The sequence below is a fragment of the Bubalus kerabau genome, chromosome 1 (genome assembly GCF_029407905.1).
Source record: "Bubalus kerabau isolate K-KA32 ecotype Philippines breed swamp buffalo chromosome 1, PCC_UOA_SB_1v2, whole genome shotgun sequence".
Taxonomy (NCBI): Eukaryota; Metazoa; Chordata; class Mammalia; order Artiodactyla; family Bovidae; genus Bubalus; species Bubalus kerabau.
This window is the reverse complement of record NC_073624.1, coordinates 10,675,671-10,683,121: the sequence shown is the minus strand read 5'-3', so window position 1 is coordinate 10,683,121 and position 7,451 is coordinate 10,675,671. Positions and strand designations below refer to the sequence as shown.

General features: G+C 54.2%; 1 long non-coding RNA gene across 1 annotated transcript; it reads right to left on the bottom strand.

Moving 5' to 3' along the window:
• Window positions 1-237: 237 nt before the first annotated feature.
• On the bottom strand, window positions 238-6,429 carry LOC129641327 (uncharacterized). Its single transcript, XR_008709305.1, has 3 exons — window positions 5,721-6,429; window positions 3,550-3,660; window positions 238-556 (listed from the first exon to the last, which is right to left on the bottom strand). It is a non-coding gene; the product is annotated as an uncharacterized LOC129641327 (long non-coding RNA).
• Between the last annotated feature and the right edge of the window lie 1,022 nt (window positions 6,430-7,451).

The following is a 7,451-nucleotide window of genomic DNA, read 5'->3' as shown; positions in this document are numbered from 1 at the left end:
CACGCTAACCGGCTGTGATCCCGGGTCTGTGAACAGTTGGTCTGTCTGATGCTGACGCCAGCACGGCTCCATGGAGGGAGCACTAGGAGCTCAGTGCCAGAGCCACCAACGCCGGAGGCCAGGAGGAAACCAGCGTCACCCATTTGTCTTCATGATTGGCCTTTATTTCCGGCACAATCTATCCAGCAAAAGTCCCAACTATTAGTTTATTTCTGGTGTAAATAGGGTAATTCATGAATTTGCTGCTTTTCTTCCAATGGTTGCCAGCTGGCATGGGTTTTTGCTCTGGTTTATTCACAGCCAGTGGCCATTCCACTCCACTTTTCTATCCCCTGGGAGAGGGTGCTGGTGGAGTAAACTGCCCCTCTTCACACCCCACCCCGCCCATCTGATCTGGGAATCAGGAAGGCGGGACTTTGGCAGCAGGTGACTGTGGCCTCTGGGCCCTGCAGGGCTTCCAGGGGTGCAGCTGTTGCACAGCTGCAGGAAGGGTCCCCTGAGGGAGCATCTCCAGGGGAGACAGGGGTCAGCCTCCAGGATGGACGCCGGGGAGTGCCTGCCAAGAGAAGAGAGGAGTGTCCCAGAGCAACGGACATCAAAGGTCAGGCCTTCCATGGTATATTTGGGTAGGGCTGCGGCAGCTGGCTATGGCGATGCTCAGAGAAGGCCCCCGGGTTCCACCCCAGTCTCCCCGCCATTCCTGTTCTACACTAAGTGCCAGGAGAGCTTCACCCCTCCCGCCTTATTAATTAGCTAATCTCTATTAAGTTCCCAAAGGATGAGATCAGAAAGATCACCGTCTCCATAGCAATGAAAACGTCAATGGGATGGGAGAGAAATCAGAGGGAAGTTCATGTATCCCTGAGGTTCACTGAGCACCGCTGTGTGCCATTAGCTATGAAGATGCCATGTGAACAAGACGCAGTTGCCTCTGAGTGTGCCCTGAGGATGTGCGGTGGGGGCGGGGGGGAGGGCGGTGTGACCAGACCAAGGACTCCAAGTTGAGGACATGGACTCTGCAAAGGTCTGGCGATGAGAAAGAGCTGGGCTCTTTCACTTTTCAGGAAGTGGAACTGAGGTTGTCCATGTCAGAAGTATAGAACCAGTCAAGGGTTTGATGATCTTGGGCGATTGGGCCAGTGAGCGTCACAGAGAAACCAGGACGCCTCAGGACTTGGGCTGAACCGTTGAGCACCAAAAAATATCTACAAAACACTCTGAGCTGGAGAGTCGACTAGATAAGAACTTGGAACTTTTATAACATGACTATATATGGTGCCTTATTTATTCAAAGTTCTATTACATCAGTGATTCCGTTTCCTCTTTGTAACTTAGTGAGGTCAGCCCAGTGGGCATTCACTTATCCTAATTCCTCTCTCCCACCCCAGTCCCTTTCCTTGATAAAGGAGCTGAAGATCAGAGGGTGAGTGACTTGTCCTACATCAACCAGAGGAAGAATCTGAACACCCTGACCCAGACTGGGGCTCTGTCCACCACCTTGGGTCACCTCTCCAGTCCAGACTCTCCTCTTGCCAGGCTTCTGAGTGCTGGCCCTGTGGGATGACCTGTAGATGACCCGACCCTGGGATGGGGTTGGAAGAAAGGACAACTGGGCTTCGTGTGAGGGTGCTCAGAGGCCTCTGGATGCCACACAGTGTGACTGCTGGGCACCAAGAGCTCGGTCCTCCCCCATCTGTCCCCTGCCTTCCCCGGGGTCACTGGCTCCGTCCCTCTGGGAGGGGCCCTCAGACATGAAGTGTGTGGTGCAGAAGCTTTGGTGTCAATGTTTACAGTTTGAATTTTGACTCTGGCACATGCTATCTGGCAACCTCAGGCAAGTTTCTTAAACTTTCTGGGCCTCAGTCAAATGGGACACCAGTAAGCAATCAGTAGGATGGCTGACGCAGTTAAGCTTGGGTCATGGTCTGGCCTCAGGAAGGGGAGAAGTAGTTCATAGCCTCTGCCGTTTCATCTGTGGGTCCTCCCTGCCTGCTCTCTGCTGAAGGCCCTGCAGAGGTTACCCCTGAACCCAGGGCAGCCAGAACACTGGGGCCCTTGTTCTGGGATCCTGGGGGCTTGCAGTATGCCTCAGGGCATCCTGTCCCAGTGACTCACCTCCTTCAGAGGGAGCTGTCCCAGCCTCCTCAGACGGGCCAACTGACCACACAGACCAAAAATAGCTCCAATGAATGGAACTTGGATCCCAGGAAGCCCACAGCCAGCCCTGAGGGTGGAATTCCAGGGCAGGAAGGGCTTCCCAGGGTCTTGCACTCACCCCTAACCCTGACCCCACACAGACACTCCTGCTGTGAAAGTCTATGAAAACCTTGAGCACATCAAGGAGGCGCTTGTGTGGAAGCTAACTTTCTTGACCACCCCCCACCCTGCCTGCAAGAGCTCTTCAGGTAGCACTGGCCCGAGTCCCCCCGCTCCCTCTAAACGCTGATCTTCTCAACCTCTGTGCTTTGCTTGCACAAATCTTATTTCTCAAACAGGGTTTATTTCTTGCCCCTAGACCATCTCTGAGGTTTTGTAGCCCCTCCTTGGTTCAGGGGGATCTGGGGTGGACACGGACAAGGCCCAACGGACATGATTTGCCACGTCCAACGGACATGCGGTGCCAGCCGTCAATACTCTCCTCACCCAGGAGAAGGGAAAAGGAAGGCCAACATCCATGGACACAGGTGCCCTCTTTTTGGTAATCTGAAAAGTCACTAGTATTTTCTCAGCCAAACAGGCCCGGAAGGGGAGCTTCAGGGTAGGGAGTGGCAAGACGTGGGGGTGACGACTGGGTGGGGCCGGGGAAGGCAGAGGGAGCCCTGAGAGTGTGGGTGAAGTCAAGTTTCCAGAAGGTGAAGTGTTAGTTGGCCTAGAAAACAGAGATCCTGCCTTACTTCTTTTTTAAAAAATACTTATTTGGCTGTGCCAGGTCTTAATGGCGGCATGTGGTATCTTATCCGGTTCCCTAACCAGAGATCGAACCCGGGCCCCGAATTGGGAGCAGAATCCCAGCCACTGGACCACCACGGAAGTCCTCTTCCTTAGTTCTTTATTTGACCTCACTCATTAGGCCAATGGACCACGGCCACTAATTCATTTAACAAACACGACCACCTCACTGGCTTTGGAGTTGGAAAATACAGAAAGGAAAAAACCAACCTGGCTCTCTACCCTGGAGTTAATTGTTTCTGTGGAGGACTCACAGAAGTGAACAGATGGCTTGTCAGTCTGATACAGTACAGGCAAGTCAGTCCAATACAATACAGGCAAGTCTGCTGAATCTACGTGAGGCTAGGGTTGGGGAGGTAGAGGGATTCAGGGAAATCTTCCCGAGGAGGTGACAACCGTGCTGAACCCCGGGGGTGAGCCTGTCCAGGAGAAAGAAAGGGCCCACAAGAAGGAATAGCTGCTCAAGGCCCAGGTTGGTGAGAGCAGGGTTGGTCAGGAAGCCGTCTTGGAGCTGGCTGTGAGAGCTGAGGCTGAGGAGGTGGGCAGGGCGGGGTCCCACAGGTGGTGGCAGGCTGCTTCTGGCAGAGGGGATGGACCCACCTGGCAGTCAGGCGTGCAGCTGGGCCATCATGCGGCAGAGGGCAGAGCTTCTCCACTCAGACAGCTTGGACGCAGAGGTCCTCAACCTTTCTGTCACCAAGCACTGGTTTCCTGGAAGACAATTTTTCCCTGAACAGAGTGGAGGTGGGGGGCAGGGGGGAAGGTTTAAGTGCATTACATGTGTTGTGCACTTTATTTCTACTATTATTACACAAGCTTCACCTCAGATCGTCAGGCATTAGATTCCAGAGGTTGGGGTCCCCTGGAGAAGGTCAAAGCTTCTTCCCATATACTGAGACCAACACACTGAAGTCAGGATTTCTTCACTGTTCTTGACAGTTGGCATCCGCTGGGCGGGGCAGGGCCTGCAGGTTGGCTCAACCTGGATGCAGGTTGCACTCAGGGCAGGAAATAAGGGGCAGCCCTGATCCATGTGCAATGACCATGTGGCTGGGAGGCAGGGGACAAGCTGGAGGAGATGTGGCTGGGATCCAGGCTCACAGTGGACCTGCCGGGTCTCCCACGTCCCAGCAGGTGAGCAACCTCTGTGTGACCGCTTCGTCCTATCTTTGAATAAAATGATCCGACATTCCTCCCTAGGGAAGCCGCTGGACATCCTGCTGCCCCTGATCGGACAGGCGCCCTGCTGCCTGCTGCCACGGGCCAGCTGGGACTGCCATGTGCTTTGAGCGCATCCTGACCTACCAGGGTTCCCTCAGACTCCAGTAGAAAGGGAACGGTTGGGATGAGTCTCCTCTGAGGTGTTCACTGTAGGTGTACAGCTTGTCCTGCTTTCCAGAAACTTGTGGTTGGGCCGACTGACTGTCTTGGGGGCAGGGTCTTCATGAGCCCCCTGGGGCAGAGTGTGGCTCACAGCCAGCTGCCGTCCTGAGGCCCACAGACCTGCAACGCTGCACCAGCTCCATAAGGAGGAGGGCGGTCCCAGCTCCTGGGACCACAGCAGACCCCGACTCCCGCTCCCCACCCTCGTGCTCTCCTCCCTTCTCATGCTTCTCCCTGGCCTCCTCTTTCAGCCCCTCTCTCTTCCATCCTCCGCCCCACCTCTCTCACACCCTGCACACCCTTTGCTCTGCTTTCTCTGCAGCCGCTCACGGGCTGTGGTGTTAGAGGTACAAGAAGGCCCTAAGCACCGTGTATTGCCTGGTGACTTTCCCATGCTCTCTCCTCCAGAACTTGGACCAGCCCCTCTGCTGGGCACGGCCCTGAGGGCACCGTCCCCCTGCGGTTTGTGTCATTCGATGGGGGTGCCTTTCAGGTGTAAAGAGTACTCTCGGGAGTCACCTCAGTTTTAACATGGGACTCAAAAGCCTTCAAAGCAAAGAGCCTTTTAGGGGAAGATGCTGGTCCCTGGAGGAGACCATGTCCTGGACTGGACTCTGAAGCTGACACGGGAGGAAAACGGGCAGGGAACAACCTTTGGAAGAATGACACAGCCACAGGACACGACGGAAATGGACAGAACCAACGAGGCCCCAGATGCTGGATGAGAATTCCACTGGACCTTGAGCCTCAGAGTAAGTTCATCTTAATACATCAGCAAGGGGCGCCATGACAGTTCCCAGACCAACCATAAAACGTCAACAAGTGGGCCCCTGGCCCCGTTCCTGGAAATCCCCACCCCTTACCCAAAGGAGCTGAAATACCCCTCCCACCCATTAGCATATGAAATTACCCAGCCCTATGAAACCTATGGAGAAGGAAATGGCAACCCACTCCAGGACTCTTGCCTAGAAAATCCTATGGATGGAGGAGCCTGGTGCAGGCTACTGTCCATGGGGTCGCAAAGAGTCGGACACGACTAAGCGATTTCAGTTCACTTCACTTTTATGAAACCTATGTGCCTGGGCGCTGCTCTCACTTTCTGAGATGGCCCACACTCTGTGGAGTGTGTTTCTCTCTAAATAATCCACTTCTTACCTAGCAGCTTGTCTCTTACTAAATTCTTTCTGCGGTGAGACGTCAAGAACCTGAGCTTCCTTAAGTCCCGAGACCAGGTGCAAACTCAGTTAAAAGATCCTGGGTTCAAGTCCCCCGTAACTGTGGGTTACACAGTTTCAAACCTCATGGATAGACTCCACATCACGGAGCTCCAGAACCTTGGGACATGGAGACCGGAAGTCTCCTTCCCTACAACCTCACCACGACCATACCTGTGACAGGCTGATGATCCGAGCACATCAGTTTGCCAGCAACTGAGTTTTCCCGTTTGCCGGCTGACACTCAGCTCCCTCCTCTGCCTGGAATCCTTCCCTGTCACCCAACTCAGGGACACCTCTCCTCGCCTCCCCAAACTCTTCTGGAAGTCTGTTCCCTCATCTGGCTCTTTACATCACATGACATCAAACCACTGCTCAAAAACAACAGCTCTGTTAGGACTGGAATGAAGTGAGTGCTTCTCATCCTTAGCTCTTCGGGTGTGACTCGACCTGGCCTGGTTCTTGGACTTGTTTCTTCCTGCTCTTGCCTTCACCTGGTCCCTTTCAGCCTCACCAAGTCCATCTCAAGACCCCGCACCTGCTGTTCCCTCTGCTCAGAGGACTTGTCCCCCAGACAACCAGAGCTCCCAGAACGTAAATCTACGAGAGCAGAGGCTTTGCTTTTGCGGTCCTCCCCATTAGATTTCTAGTGCCTGGCACGTGGCGGGTGGTGGGTGACAGTACTGGATGTAACCCAGCGGTAAATAATACGCTGCCTGGCACCATCCCCTCGTGTGGCTGCCCTCCCCCATCGTAGCATCCTACCCAGTGTCCAGCCCAAGTCCTCCTGCGGGGTTGCTTTTAGAAATGTTTGTGGACAGAACGGGAAAGAGTCCTTTCATGCCTTTCCCACCAGGCAGGCTCGGCTGCCTCTGGGGCAGGAAAGGAGTAACCCTCGTCCTCCCGGCTCATCCTGGGCTCGGGCGGTCAGCCCAGTCCCTGGAATGTCACTCCGGGGCAGCAGAGCTTCCTCCACTCAGATTCCTTTCTCAGTGCTGCCAGCATCGCCTCCCAAGCTGATTGGACTCAGAGAAAGGGTTCTGACCTCCTAGAACAGCGTGCACCTAATCGTAGGAGGAAACAGGACTCTGCTGAGCTACGGGGAGATCTGGAGGGATTTACCGAGGCCATGGCTTTGCCTGCTGTGTTTCAAGCCCAGGCAGACGATTAGGTGATGGAGTTAAATATTCCAAAGTTACCTCATCCTCCCCCTCTCTCCCTCTCTCAAGGGGGAACATTTGGTTCCTCCTCCCCAACCCAGTCCTTCTCCATATTTGGGGATCTGGAACGGGCACCAGGGGCATGGCCGTCCCCTCTCGGTGTCTGCCGGGAGCTGTAGTTTCCGCATGAGTGCCGCCAGTGAGTGGGCTGCCCCTTCTCAGCAAGGTGCCATGCGGAGCCTCACCTTCTGGTCTCAGGTCTCTGGGGATGGTTTCTGTTGTGGTTCCATCTCCCCACCTGTAAATTCAGATAATTATCTCTTTCCCTAACTGCCAGATTGTTTGTTGGGAGGGGTAATTAGCCAGCATTCAGTAAGTGCTTTGAGCTCATGCCAGCAAGGAATGCTTTATAAATAAAAATTGTTATCTTTAAAGACGAAAACACTAATTTCGATTGCCCAATTCCCTCCACAAACCAACCCTTTGCCTACACACCAAAAAGATGCTGTTTAATTCCTTGTATGAGCCTTCCACCCGCCCCGCCCTGCATCTCAATACACTTTGTCTCATCATTTCTAGTTTCATATCCCCGAGAATAAATGCCCTCGCTCTCTCTCCTCTCTGAAAGGAGTGGAGGAGATAGACAGCTGTGCCCTGCTCTGAAAGCACAGGAAAGTCACCACAGAGGGATGGGTTGGGCCTGCTCTCAGATCAAGACTGCTGCCTGAGCGTGGTGGCGAGTCCA